The sequence below is a fragment of the Pongo abelii genome, chromosome 7 (assembly GCF_028885655.2).
Source record: "Pongo abelii isolate AG06213 chromosome 7, NHGRI_mPonAbe1-v2.0_pri, whole genome shotgun sequence".
Classification (NCBI taxonomy): Eukaryota; Metazoa; Chordata; class Mammalia; order Primates; family Hominidae; genus Pongo; species Pongo abelii.
In genome coordinates, this window is record NC_071992.2 from 78,272,852 (window position 1) to 78,288,601 (window position 15,750).

Here is a 15,750-nt window from a genome sequence, read left to right on the forward strand (position 1 = left end):
AAAGTAAGAGACACCCTCTCAGAGAGCATTTTCTGGATCTGGCAAGACTAGAACTTGAATTCTTCAGGTTTGCCACAGCAGCAGCAATGCCAATGTATAAAGGGAATTAAGCGTGCTCACGCCAGCCCCCTGGGACAGGACAGTCAGGAGGACTGTGTGGACACGTGGTCCTCCCAATCTTTTGTGAGGCTGAGGCAAGAGAACAAATGCAGGCTTACCCGCCATTTACCCAAATATTTAAAAGTTATAAATCAGGAGAAAACATTTTGAAGTCAAATATGTTTTATCCTCTCGCCATGATAAATATACATTCATAATGACCTAAAAGATCCAGGCTAATTTAAAATTCTTAGATGCCTTAGAATTTCCTATTATAATAGAATGCGCCTGACACAGTTCACAACGCCACTTGTTCTATCTGCCACCCCCAGCTCCATCCTGTGCCAGGAGTGCTGTGTGTGTGTGTGTGTGTGTGTGTGTATGTGGACCCCTCCACCTGCAACCCCAACTCTGTCCACACCCCTCTCCCTTCAAGCAGCCATGTTGCAGGCATGACTCAGGCTTAGAGAAGAGTACATCCACAGAGTGATCTCCCCCAAAATGAATGTGGCAGGGAAAGAGGCAGCTCTGGCCCTATTCTGGAGGTTTGGGGTGTGAGCTCTGCCCCTGATCCTTGCTTGGTGGGAAGGGGTCTGGCTGCAAGGCCAGACCTCAAAAGCCTAGGGCAGGGCCAGGGATGGTACTAGGGATAAGACAGCACTTTGTGAAAAAATCGGAATCCAGTGGCAGGAAGGGGCTTGGGGGCTACTTCCCTTGCTCCTCAGCTGGGGAGTCCAGTGAGCTGATTTGCTGTAGGCAGATGGGGCATTAGCATTCTCCTGCTCTTGTGATTTGGAGAAAGTCCCCATTACACTAACTTTACAGCTTTTCAGTACAAAGAGATGTATTTTACTAAAATGGAAAATCCTGTTGAGATTTGAATGTCTGATATTTGATTCTACTCTCTTTCCTTTTTCAGTTCAGCCCAGTCTCTCTCCCAAATTCCTAATTCATACACCCTTGTTTGCATTCTCTTGAGACTTGTCCTCCTCCTCCTCCCCAATACCAGATGATTTTTGTTCCGGTTTCACATAGAATGTAGAAATCCCCCTGCCCCAAGCCCACCACCGTCCCCACCCATGCGCTACATCTCTATTATTCCTCCTTGCCAAGTGAATTTCTCTGGCCAAAGCTGGTTCCACCAGTAGGGCTCTGAATGGTGTGTCCTCCTGCTTGCTCAGAGGCTCCCATCTGTCAGCAATCTCACCTCTCTCCAGCGTTCTGTCTTTCACTCCCTTTTGGCTCTAACAGCACTTAAATGTATTCAACTCTCCCCTGCTATAGATGTCGACAACTTCCCTTTACCTTCTTCCTCTCAGCTACCTCCCCATTTTCCTCTTCCTCTCTCAATTTATTCAAAGAACTTCAAAGAAGCTCAATAGTGCTTGGCTATTATTACATTTTTTTTTTATTTTTGTAGAGACGAGGTCTCGACCAGGATGGTCTCGAACTTCTGGCCTCAAGAAATCTACCCACCTCAGCCTCTCAAGCTGCTGGGATTGCAGGCATGAACCCTGGGGCTGGTCTTGGGTGAGTTATTCAAAGAGCTGGAAGACAATGCCTTTCATTCAAGGCTTCCCTTGCCTTCTTAATACTTCTCAGATCAGTAGTCTCCACTTGTCTCCACTTTCTCACTCTGCATTTATTCTTCAGCTTACTCGAATTCACTGTCAGTCTCTACCATGCCACTCCAGCTTTCTATGTCAACATCATTACAGGCTCCACCCTGCTGAATATGAAGGACAGTTTCTCAGTGTTTAGATCAGCAGCATTTGGCACCAGTATCTTTTCTTAAAATGCTTTCCTCTCCTGGGTTCCCTGACACCACTTCCTGGTTTTCCACCAACCTGGCTTTCCTCCTACTTAACTCCCACTGCTGATTCTTCTTCCTTCTCTACCCAATGTCTATTTCCACACCCCTGGGCTTGCTCGTGGGCATTCTTTTCTTCTCCATCTACAATCTCTCCACAGGTATCTCATCTGCTGTCATGGTTTGAAATGCCATGGATTTGTTGATTACATTATAATTGATATTTCCAGCCCAGTTTTGTCTCTTGAGCAACAAACTTGTAAATCCTACTGCAGACATCTTCAATGCTGCCCCCTGCTCTCTCCAAAACTTTTTTCACTCAGTCTCTCCAAAAACTCAGCCTTCCAACTTAGGAGGCTCACCTTGATTCCTCCTTTTTCTTCACTATTCACATCTAACTCCTCAGACCTATTTCTTGAAATCCCTCACTTCTTTCCAATTTCACTGCCACTAGTCTAATCCAAGCTGTCATCACCTGGCACCTGTCCGCCTGGGACAGCTTCCTCATGGTCCCTACCACTTCCTCTTAAGTTCATGCACCCATCCATTCACACACAACAACCAGGGAGATTTCAAAAATTTACATCAGTTTCCACTATCCCGTCTGTTCTTAAAATCAGAATCTTTTCTCTGGCCTTCAAGCTTCCTGGATGCTTGGCCTCTGCCTACTTCCCTGAGCTCATTTCATGTTCTCTCCTTCATCGTCATTGTGCACCAGGTGCACCATCTCCTTTTCTTTTTCGTAGTCACTCAAATTCTTTGACACAAACAGTCTTTGTACTTACCTTTCTCTCTGTCTGCAATACTTTTTCTCTGGGCTTCTGGAAGTCCAGTGCATTTTCATTCTTTAGACCTCAGGTGAACTATCACCTGGTCACACAGGTCTTTCTTGGCCACCCTACAGAGGTTAACCTCTCTCAGATATTGCATAACCATGTTGACTTCTTTGGTAGCACTTATCACAACCTGTAATTATATTATTTATTTGTTTAAATATTTATTGTCTAGCTCTCCCAGTACACAGTAAGTCCTATCAGGGAAGAATGTTTCTTGTCTTATTTGCCACTGTTTTCTCAGTGTTTAATGTAGTTTCTGACACACAACAGGGGTTTAACAAGTATTTGTTGAATTAATATTTATCACGTGTATCATTTTCTGAATATCTATTGACCCTGGAAGGGTGTTATGAGTACATAAGGAAGCGCAATATAAGATGTCTGCCTTACTGCTATATCTGTGTTTAGTCATACCAAAGTTATATCTTTTAGAATGTGAACTGCTGAAAAGTAAGACTCCTCTATGTGCATATACAGGGGTGGGCGTAACTGAAGGCTTAAATAAATACCCTTTAACCATGATAATAGTGCTTTGTAGTCAATTATATTGGGTAGCTATAAATACAGAATGGCAAATCAGTCTTCTGAGAAAGAATTTACAAGTGTATATGATTAGTTTAACTTTGATTGGTAGCCAATGGATCAGCTATGAAACTTTTTTTTCTATTGGTTTTCTATTCACATCTCACGTTATCAAAGATTTTTTTTAGTTCATTTGCTTAATTTTAATTTTACTTTTTTATTTCAATAGGTTTTTGGGGAACAGGTGGTATTTGATTAAATGAATAAGTTATTTAGTGGTGATTTCTGAGGTTTTGGTATATCCATCACCTGAGCAGTGTACACTGTACCCCATGTGTAGTCTTTTATCCCTCACCCCTCTCCTACCCTTTCCCCTGAGTCCCCAAAGTCCATTGTATCACTATTATGCTGTGGCATCCTCATAGCCTAGCTTCTACTTATGAGTGAGAACATATAATGTTTGGTTTTCCATTCCTAAGTTACTTCACTTAGAATAATGGTCTCCAATTCCATCTAGGTTGCTGCAAATGCCATTATTTCATTTCTTTTTATGGCTGGGTAGTATTCCACGGTATATATTAATATATGCCACATTTTATTTACCCATTTGTCGATTGACGGGCATTTGGGCTGGTTCCATATTTTTGCAATTATGAATTGTGCTGCTATAGACATGTGTGTGCAAGTATCTTTTTCGTTTAATGACTTTTTTTCCTCTGGGTAGATACCCAAGAGTGGGATTGCTGGATCAAATGCTAGAGCTACTTTTAGTTCTTTAAAAAATATGTACACTGTTTTCCATAGTGGTTGTACTAGTTTACATTCCCATCTGCAGTGTAAAAGTGTTTCCTTTTCACTGCATCCCTACCAACATCTATTATTTTTTGATTTTTTGATTATGGCCATTCTTGCAGAAGGGAGGTGGTATTGCATTGTGGTTTTAATTTGCATTTCCTGGATAATAGGTAATGTTGAGAATTTTTTCATTTGTTTGTTGGCCATTTGTATATCTTCTTTTGAGAATTGTCTATTTATCTCCTTAGCCCACTTTTTGATAAGACTGTTTGTTCTTTTCTTGCTGATTTGTTTATGTTCCTTTTAGATGCTGAATATTAGTCCTTTGTCAGATGTATAGATTGTGAAAATTTTCTCCCATTTTGTGAGTTGTCTGTTTATTCTGCTGATTATTTCTTTTGCTGTGCAGAAGCTTTTTAGTTTAATTAAGTTCTATCTATTTATCTTTGTTTTTGTTGTATTTGCTTTTTGATTCTTGGTCATGAAGTCTTTGCCTAAGCCAATGTCTAGAAGAGTTTTTCTGATGTTATCTTCCAGAATCTTTATGATTTGAGGTCTTAGATTCAAGTCTTTGATCCATCTTGAGTTGATTTTTGTATAAGGTGAGAGATGAAGATCCAGTTTCATTCTTCTACATGTGGTTGCCAGTTTTCCCAGCACAATATTTTTTTTTCTTTGAGACAGAGTCTCACTTTGTCACTCAGGCTGGAGTGCAGGGATGTGATCTCAGCTCACTGCAACCTCTGCCTACCAAGTTCAAGCAATTCTTGCCAGCATCATTTGTTGAACAGGGTGTCCTTTCAGTGTTTTATGTTTTTGTTTGCTTTGTCAAAGATCAGTTGACTCCAAGTATTTGGCTTTATTTCTGGGTTCTCTATTCTGTTCCACTGGTCTATATGCCTATTTTTATACCAGTAACATGCTGTTTTGGTGACTATGGCTTTACAGTATGGTTTAAAGTCAGGTAACATAATGCCTCCAGTTTTGTTCTTTTTGCTTAAAATAGCTTTGGCTATGCAGGCTATTTTTGGGTCCATATGAATTTTAGGATTGTTTTTTCTAGTTCTGTGAAGAATAATGGTGGGTTTTTTTGTTTGTTTTTGAGACAGAGTCTCCCTCTGTCACCCAGGCTGGAGTGCAGTGGTGCAATCATAGCTCACTGCAACCTCTGTCTCCTGGGTTGAAGCAATTCTCTTGCCTCAGCCTCCAGAGTAACTGGGATTACAGGCACGTGCTACCATGCCCAGCTAATTTTTGTATTTTTAGTAGAGATGAGGTTCATCATGTTGGCCAGGCTGGTCTCACACTCCTGATCTCAAGTGATCCTCTTGCCTTGGCCTCCCAAATTGCTAGGATTACAGGCATGAGCCACTGTGCCCAGCTGATGGTGGTATTTTGATAGGAATTGCATTGAATTTGTAGATTGCTTTTGGCAGTATGGTCATTTTCACAAGATTGATTCTAAGTATCCATGAGCATGGGATATGTTTCCATTTGTTTGTGCCATCTATGATTTCTTACAGCAGTCTTTTGTAGTTTTTCTCGTAGAGGTCTTTCACTTCCTTGGTTAAAGATATTCCTAAGTATTTTATTTGTTTTACAGCTATTGTAAAAGGAGTTGAGTTCCCTATTTGATTTTCAGCTTGTTCACTGTTGGTGTATTGCAGGGCTACTGACTTTGTGTACATTTATTTTGTATCTGTAAAGTTTACTCAGTGTTTTTTATCAGTTCTAGGAGCTTTTTGGATGAGTCTTTAGGGTTTTCCAGGTATACAATTATGTCATCAGCAAACAGTGACAGTTTGGCACCCTCTTTACTAATTTGGATGCCCTTTATTTATTTCTCTTGTCTGATTGCTCTGGCTAGGACTTCCAGTTCTGTGTTGAATAGAAGTTGTGAAAGTGATCATTCTTGTCTTGTTCCAGTTCTCAGGGGCAATACTTTCAGCTTTTCCCCATTCAGTATAATGTTGGCTGTGATTGCTATTTCTCTTATGGATCTAGCCACCCAGTGGAGCTACCAGGCACTGGGCTGGTACTGTGGGGTATCTGCAAGGAGTTCTGTGATGTGATTCATGTTCAAGTCTCTCAGGCGTGAATACCAGCATCTGTTCCAGTGGAGGTACCAGGGGAGTGAAGTCTCTGTGAGGGTCCTTAGTTGTATTTTTGTTGTGTTGGTTAGCCTCCAGCCAGGAGGTGGCGCTTTCAAGAATGCACCAGCTGTGGTGATATAGGGAGGATCAGATGGTGGGTGGGGTCATATAGCTCCCAAGGGATTGTTTTTTGTCTTTGGCTACCAAGGTGGATAGAGAAAGAGCCGTCAAGTAGGGGCAGGATTGGGTATGTCTTCACTCAGACTCTTCTTGGGTGGGGCTTGCTGTGGCTGCTGTGGGGGATGGGGATGTGGTTCCTAGGAAAATAAAGTTATGTTCCCAGGGGGAGTATAGCTGCTACTGCTGTGTCATACAGGTAACCAGGGAAGTTGGGGAAAGCCAGCAGCCACAGGCCTCTCCCAGCTCCCATGCAGCCCACAGCCCAAAAGGCTGGTCTCACTCCCATGGTGTCCCCCACACCCCAGCAGTACCAAGTTTATTTCCAGGCAGCTAATGAGCAGGCTGGGAACTTGACCCAGGCTACAAGCCTCCAAGCTAGGAAAGCAAGCCACCTCACAGTTCCTTGGCTGTCCCACGGAGCCTGGAGTGGCAATCCACATCCTTCAGAGGGTCTGTGGCTTCTCTTGGATCTCCTGGTATGTTCCTGTGATAGTTCTTGGAGCAAAAGTTCACAATTTGGGTCTCTACAAGCTGCTCTGTTTATCTGAGTGGGAGCTGCAAGTTAATCCTGCCTTCTATCTGCCATTCTTCCCCTGGCTAATTCTTAAATTTTTTGTAGAGACGAGCTCTTGCTATGTTGCCCAGGCTGATCTCAAATTCCTGGGCTCAAGCGATCCTCCCACCTTGACCTCCCAAAGCAGTGGGATCACAGGCTTGCCACCAGCATTGCCACCTCTAACCTCACCAAAATAACATCTTTAGGTTTCCAATAAGGCTTTTGAAACAATAAGTTTCATGAATTCATTTTGTCTTCTAAGGGAAAACAGTAACAAGTGAAGAGCAAAAGACAATGTGACAGACAGCTTCTGCCAGGGCTTGTAATGATCCCACCTCTTGGTGTACCTGTCCTTGTGGAACCTCCTCCCCATATGTGTGGGCTGGACTTGGTGGCATGCTTCTGGTGAGTGGAATATGGCAAAGTTGATGAAACTAAGTTTGGAAAGTCAGTGACTTCTGTCTTGTTTGCATTCTCTTTGGCTCATCTCATGTGCTTGCTCTGATGGAACAAACTGGAGAGGCCCGTGTAGCATGGAAACGAAGGTAAGCTCCAGCCAACCACCATCAAAGAACTAAGGCCCTCGGTCTAACAATTGTTGAGAAACTAAATCCTGTCAACAATCACTTCAGTGAGCATGAAAGCAAATCCTTCTCCAATAAAGCCTTAAGATGAGACCATAGCCCTTGATGACACCTTGACTGAAACCTTTTTAGAGGCTCTGACAGAGAGGACTAAGTTAGGCTGAGCTTCAATTCCTGATGCACAGAAACAATGGGAAAATAAATGTACATTGTATTAAGTTAAATTTTGGGGTAATTTGTCACACAGAAATAGATAACTAATACAGCAAACTTTTATAACAATATTAAGGGGGTTGAATAAAAATATTAATTAAAAGTCCATTTTGTGCTACCTTTTTATCTGTACTATCTCATTATTCTTCAGATCAATCCTGTTTTTCCACTTAAATTAAATTAAAAAAATATATTTAGGGGGTACAAGTGTAGATGTCTTACATGCATATATTGCATAGTGGTGAAGCCTTGTTGTTAACTTTTAACTGGCATTTTAACTGACTAACAGAGTCAGCATAAGCAGTTATTGCATCTTTAGAATTCCATTTAGGCTTTGTGCCAGTTATCAATTTATTAGCTGTCAGCCCCAAATTTATATTTTAATACCTGCTCTGCTATAATGGACAGACTGCCTTTACACATTTCTTCTTGACAGTGAACATGATGTTAAGCTTTCTCATAAAGGGTGGGGAAGGACATTGCAGGAGGAAAGGTCTTTTCCTGTTGTTTCTGCTGGCTGCACTAGGGGAGAGGATTTCAGTGGTGGTCTGCCCCAGCCATGAACCCAGAATGCACAGTCCCTTTCTGACCCCGCAGCTCTGGCCTATCCTGATGGTCACAGACACTGCACTCTAGGCACCGCGCCCACACTGAACCCCAACAACTCCCTCTGCTTTTCTACTCCCTGCATCCCAGGTTTGTTTCCAGAAGCTCTCCTAACACAGTCACTGGGTCCTCTAGGCCTCTTGTCTAAACTGGTGCCCCCCGGCTCCCTCTGCAGGCCTGTATGTCTGCCCACCAGCTACAGCTTGCCTGAACCACACAGGGTTGCTTCCTGCCTGCCTCAGGACTGTGGACCAGCAAACTTCTCTGTCATGTAGTAGACTGCAACAATATCTTCTCCAATGAGGTCTGAACCTGAACCTTGGGAAGGAGAATCCTTCAGTGTTTTTCCTTCCTTGAGGACTCTTCTTTATCTGTAGAGTACTGTATAGAATTTTCTTACTTATTAACGTTACCCTTTAGTGCTTTTTAATTCTTTTGTAATTCTTTATATTAAATTTTTCTGTCTAAACTACTCTATGGTTTCTGTTTCCTGATTGAACCCTGACTGATCTAGGCCTTTTGAGAAACAGAGGAGGCTGCTCTATAATATTTCAGCACTGGCATGTTGTGGCCCCTTTCTCCATTGATTCAAAGAAGCAGCAGGATAGAAAGACAGATACCTGGGGCAGAGAATCAGGAAGCTAGAGATCTCTCATTTTGTGACCAATTTACTGTATAAGCTCAGGCAGTAAATGTTCCACAGATCTCTAGGGCAGGGGCAAAATGCTGCCAGTCTCTTTGCTAAAGCATAGCATGAGTGACCTTTACTCTAGTTCCCAATAAGTTTCTCATCTCCATCCGAGATCACCTCAGCCTGAACTTCATTGCCCATATCACTATCAGCATTCTGGTCAAAACCATCCAACAAGTGTGTAGAAAGTTACAAACTTTTTTTTCTTCAGCAAACAGATATGGAGAATCTATTTTACCCTTGTTGTTGCACTAAATGCAAAAACTGCTACTATGAATAAGACACAATCCCCATTTGCCTTCAAGGAACTCAGTATTTGGGGAAGAGAGGAAAGACTGATATGAAAGACAGTATTAAAATACAACATAGATATTTCAATAACTGACATAGGTACAAAGATGGCCCAGAGGAGAAGGAATCCAGTAAGTGTTCCTAGAAAAGGGAGGAAGACTTTATAGCGGAGATGATATGGTTTGGCCCTGTGTCCCCACCCAAATCTCATCTCAAATTGTAATCCCTACATGTCAAGGGAGGGACCTGGTGGGAGGTAATTGGATCATGGGGGTGGTTTTCCCCATGCTGATCTCATAATACTAAGTGAGTTCTCAGAAGAGCTGATGATTTTGAAGTGTGGTACTTCCTTCCTCTCTCTCCTGCTGTCATGTAAGACATATCTTTCTTCCTTTTCACCTTCTACCATGATTGTAAGTTTCCTGAGGCCTCCCCAACTATTTGGAACTGTGAGTCAATTAAACTTCTTTTCTAAATAAGTTACCCAATCTCAGGTATTCTTTATAGCAGTGTGAAAATGAACTAATACAGAGATTTGGTACTGGCAGAGTGGGATATTGCTATAACAATAACCTGAAAATATGGAAGCATCTTTGGAATTGGGTAACAGGCAGAGGTTGAAACAATTTGGAGGACTCAGAAGATGGAAAGATGTGGAAAAGTTTGTAACTTTCTACACACTTGTTGGATGGTTTTGACCAGAATGCTGATAGTGATATGGACAATGAAGTTCAGGCTGAGGTGATCTCGGATGGAGATGAGAAACTTATTGGGAACTAGAGTAAAGGTCACTCATGCTATGCTTTAGCAAAGAGACTGGCAGCATTTTGCCCCTGCCCTAGAGATCTGTGGAACATTAAACTTGAGAGAGATGATTTAGGGCGTCTGGTGGAAGATATTTCTAAGCAGCAAAGCATTCAAGACATGACCTGGCTTACTCTGAAAGTATTCAGTTTTATCTATTCACAAAGAGATGGTTTGAAATGGAAACATGTTTAAAAGGGAGGCAGAGCATAAAGGTTTGGGAAATTTGCAGCTCGACCCTGTGGTAGAAAAGAAAAAAAAAAAAAACATTTTCTGGGGAAGAATTCAAGCCTGCTGCAGAAATTTGCATAAGTACTGAGGAGCTGAATGTTAATAGCCAAGACAATGGGGAAAATGTCTTGAGGGCATGTCAGAGACCTTCATGGCAGCCCTACCCATCATAGGCCTGGAGGCCTAAGAGGGGAAAATGGTTTTGTGGGTGAGGCCCAGAACCCAAGGTACAGATCAGGCCATTGCTTCAGAGAGTGCAGGACCCAAGCCTTGGTGGCTTTCACATGATGTTGATCCTGTGGGTGCACAGAAGTCAAGAACTGAGGTGTGGGAACCTCTACCTATATTTCAGAGGATGTATGGAAACGCCTAGATGTCCAGGCAGAAATTTGCTGCAGGGGCGGAGCCCTCATGGAGAACCTCTGCTAGGCAGTGCAGAAAGGAAATGTGGGGTTGGAACCCCAGTGTAGAGTCCCCACTGGGGCACTGCCTAGTGGAGCTGTGAGAAGAGGGCCACCATCCTCCAGATCCCAGAAAGACAACTTGCACCATCAGCTTGCAAAAGTCACAGGCACTCAATGCCAGCCTGTGAAAGCAGCTGTGGGGACTGTACCCTGCACAGCCTCAGGGGCAGAGCTGCTTGAGGCCTTGGGAACCCAGCTCTTGCATCAGTGTGCCCTGGATGTGAGACATGGAGTCAAAGGAGATCTTTTTTTTTTTTTTTTTTTTTGAGATGGGTCTCACTCTGTTGTCCAGGCTAGAATGCAGTGATGTGACCTCAGCTCACTTCAACCTCCACCTTCTGGGTTCAAGAGATTCCCCTGCCTCGGCCTCCTGAGTAGCTGGGATTACAGGTATCCACCACCATGCATGGCTAATTTTTATATTTTTAGTAAAGATGGGTTTTTGCCATGTTGGCCAGGTTGGTCTTGATCTCCTGACCGCAGGTGATCCACCTGCCTTGGCCTCCCAAAGTTCTAGGATTACAGCCATGAGCCACTGCACCCAGCCTAGGAGATCATTTTACAGCTTTAAGAATTAATGACTGTCTCACTGGGTTTTGGACTTGCATGGGGCCCGTGGCCCCTTTGTATTGGCCAATTTCTTCCATTTGAAACAGGAGCATTTTCTTAGTTGCAAAATGAAAGTGCCAAACTACAGACCTCTAGGTTAGAGTCTCTGAGTGCCTTAACCCATGATGTTCTCAGAGTTAAGATTCTGGAGTCTTACTTTAATGACCCATTAGCCTTTAATATTCTTCTTCTCATGAGATTTTCTAAGTTTAGGAGGACAAAATGTATATGTTTCCCAAGATAAGAGGATATGGGGATGGGTTATGACTAATTTCTGGAAGTCACTTGCTTATGAGTTTTGGGAGTTTGGGATGGTGATGATGGTGGGTTGAAGAATGTGCACTGATTGGGAGAGGTAGGCTGGGTGTCTTCCACTGGAAGAAAGGTGCTTAAGAAAGATGAGGTTCATGGGGGTGGGTAGCTTTTGACTTGTCTTGCTGATGTTGAAGGAATTAACAACAACGGTCTACTGTGAATATTGCTGAGTCAATGTATTAGTCTGTTCTTACATTGCTGTAAAGAAATACCTGAGACTGGGTAATTTACAAGAAAAAGAGATTTAATTGGCTCACAATTCTATAGGCTGTACAGGAAGCATAGTGGCATCTGTTTCTAGGGAGGCCTCAGGAAGCTTCCAATCATGGTGGAAGGTGAAGAGGGAGCAGGTATGTCAAATGGTGAAAGTAGGAGCCAGAAGAGTAAGAGGGGAAGTGTCACACACTTTCTTTTTTTTTTTTTGAGATGGAGTCTTGCTGTGTCACCCAGGCTGGAGTGCAGTGGCATGATCTTGACTCACTGCAACCTCTGCCTCCCAAGTTCAAGCAATTCTCCTGCCTCAGCCTTCCAAGTAGCTGGGATTACAGGCACCCACCATCACGCCCAGATAATTTTTGTATTTTTAGTAGAGACGAGGTTTCACCATGTTGGCCAGGCTGGTCTCGAACTCCTGATGTTAGGTGATCTGCCTGCCTCGGCCTCCCAAAGTGCTAGGATTACAGGCATGAGCCACTGTTCCCAGCCAGAGCCACCACATCTGGCCACATACACTTTTAAATGACCAGATCTCACAAGAACTCATTTATTCACTATCATCAGGACAGTTCCAAGAGGGATGGTGCTAAACCGTTCATGAGAAATCTGTCCTTATGATCCAGTCACCTCCCACCAGGCCGCACCTCCAACACTGGGGATTACATTTCAATATGAGATTTGGGGAGGGACAGACATCCAAATTTTATGAGTTGGTGACTCGAAGCTACATAGCTGTGGATGTGACAGGTTGTTTATGTTAAGCCATCCCTATGGCTGATTGACTTAAGAAGACTTATGGCAGTGAAACAGAAAAAGCTCAGATTTTGAACTTATCTATGACTGTGAATTCCTGTTCTGCCACCTATTAGCCTTTCGACCTTGGTCATATTCATCATACCTCTCCATGCCTCGGTCTTCTCATCTTAAAATGGTGAAATAAATACCTGTTTCATAAAGTTGCAACTATACTTAAATGAGATTACATTAAGAGCACTTTTTATAGAGGAGGGACTCAACAAAAAATAAGCTGAGATTATTATTAATCAAGGTATTTCAGGGTCAGACCTCTGTTTCTAAAGCAGGAAAGGATGAGGGAGGCAGGTTGAATGAATGGCTAGATCAAGGTTGAATGTAAAATTTTAATGGGCATAGATTATTTGGCTGATACCAAACTGAATTCAAGTTTTATATTAGTTTTGCTCTACAGACTTGCTGTCCGTATTAAAACCTCTTTCCACAGTATTCGTATTTCTTATCCATTGTTCTCTAAATCTATAACATCGTCATCATTCTTAATTCCCTGGTGACATCTTACGCTAACCCATAGCCTCAAAGTATGTCCATTGTAATTACTTTCCTAAGATATTTGGTGACAAGTTTGATTTCATTATAAATTGTTGAATGGTTGCTGAAACCAATTCTATTGACCTTGATCTTTTGAGAAATTGACATCCTTCTTTGTTTTCTGCTTGTCTTCATGGTATTCTAAAAATTACTGAGATTTATTAAGGTGTTTCAGAAATTATTCCTTCTGTGTTGGAAACAGCATCTAGTCTTTGGTAACTTAGAAGGTATTGAGGCTTTTGTTGTTGTTTTGCAAAAGTAAGCTTTTTTGAAATTGAACAGTTTTACTTTTAGGAGAAGCCTCTCACTTAATAGATTATCTAAGATTTCATATATGCCATAAAATGCTTAGAAAATCATTTGGTGGACATATCAGCTTAAAAGATTTTCAAGCAGTTAGGAATGTTCTGAGCTATGTTCTTGATATTCAACATTGGGAATGGGTTATTCCTGCTTCTAAAAGGGGGAAGAGAACAAGGAATGGAAAAAGAAAAGAAAAACTACGAAACTAAAAATGTCCTCATATTTTGAACTAAAGTTGTTTAAGTATCTGATATTATTATATACATATACGGGTGTGTGTGTGTGTGTGTGTGTTGTAGAGACAGAGTCTCACTTTGCCCAGGCTGAATTTAAACTCCTAGGTTCAAGTGACCCTCCCATCTCAGCCTCCCAAGTAGCTGGGACTACAGGCAAATGCCCAGCTCTCTGATATATCAGAGAAAGCTATCAATGTTGAGTCTTAAGTGACTAGCAAATGAAGCAGTCAGTTGATGTATTGTGAGTCTAAAAAGGCTGATTGCCAAAGCCACTGTCAATTTCTCTCTGTCTCTCTCTTTCTTTCTGTTTCTCTGTCTCTCCCTGTCACCCTTTCCACCTCCATCTTTTTATTCCTTTCCTTTCTCTTTTTTAATTTTTTAAAATTTATTTAAAATTTTTCTTTATATTATGCACACATACATACACACACATACATTTACATAAATGCTTAAATGGAATCGTACCATAATTTTTTAGGGCTATAATTTTTTTTATCTTTGTTTGCCTCCTTTTGCCACTCTCCTTTCCTCTTCTCCAAATCAGACAGGCCTTACCTCTTATGAATCTGTTTTTCTTCATGCTCTATAATTACAAATAAGCTACATATATATGCACACTCATATATGCACAACTGTACAGATAGAGGCAATTTTTCAGTTGTTTTAAAAATGAGATTATATTTCTACTCCTCTGCATTTTCTTTTTCTCAAAGAAACTTCAAGAAAATCTCTCTTAAGTATCTAGTAAAATTCAAACTCATTTTAATAGATGCATAATATTTCATTATGTAAATTAATCTTAATATATTCAACCATTCTCTAAGTTGCTGGGCATTCACTTGCTTGCAGTTGTTGACCATTCTCAACAATGCTACAGTAAACGTACTTGTATGTATTTTTAGATACTAATGCCTTTATTTATTCATTTAATTAATTAATGAATTTTTTTGAGACAGGGTCTCACTCTGTCTCCCAGGCTGAAGTGCAGTGGCATGATCTCGGCTCACTGCAACCTCCACCTCCCAGGTTCAAGTGATTATCATGCCTCGGCCTCCTGGGTAGCTGGGATTATAGGTACGCACCACTGCACCCAGCTAATTTTTGTATTTCTAGTAGAGAAGGAGTTTCACCATGTTGGCCAGGCTAGTCTCCAACTCCTGATCTCAAGTGATCCACCTGTCTTGGCCTCGCAAAGTGCTGGGATTATAAGTGTGAGCCACCACGCCCGGCCTGATGCTTTTATTTTTATGTGATATAAAATGTGATATATTGTTATGTGACCAGTAGAATTGCTAGATCAAAGGATGCAAATATATTAAATTATAACAGATACTGCTCGATTGTCTTTCAGAAAGACTGTAAAACTGACATTTCACTCAGGTAATGTAGGAGAGTCTCCCTTCCCCTGACATTCTTGATCCTTATTTTGCTTTACTTTTTGTCAGATGTGACATCTCATCGTTACCTCTTTTTTTAGCATTTACTCAACTACTAATGAATTTGAACATCTTTTCATGTGTTTGCTGGTCACTTAGACTTGCTCTCCTGTGAACTGTCTATTTATATTCTTTACTTATGTTATTGTACATTATTTTGTAAGAGGTTTTCAGATATTATAGATAACTTTTTGATGTCTTAAGGTGTAAAATGTTTTTCCCCCCAAAGCAGTCTTTATCTATTGATTTTATTTGTGAACTTTTACTCTAATTTAAAAATTATATTGTCAAATATTTTCCCTCCCTCTCTTCCTCCTTCCCTCTCTTTCTTCCATCCTTCTTTCTTCATTGTTTTTTTCTTTAAGCTTTTGGTTTTTCTCACTTGGTGAATATAATTTCCTGTACACCTATATTGTATGTGTAGCCTCTTACATTTTGTTTAAATATTTTAATTTTATTTATTTTTGTTTTGTATATAGTATAAATAGAGGTCCAACTATATGTCCTCCTACCCCC

General features: G+C 41.4%; 1 long non-coding RNA gene across 1 annotated transcript in view; it reads left to right on the forward strand.

The window, feature by feature from the left end:
• The first annotated feature begins 1,519 nt into the window (after nucleotides 1–1,519).
• LOC129060796 (uncharacterized) overlaps nucleotides 1,520–15,750 on the forward strand; it is a 47,856-nt gene continuing 33,625 nt past the window's right edge. The window contains exon 1 of the long non-coding RNA XR_008527693.2: nucleotides 1,520–1,629. This is a non-coding gene — a long non-coding RNA (uncharacterized LOC129060796). The remainder of the gene's footprint in view (nucleotides 1,630–15,750) is intronic.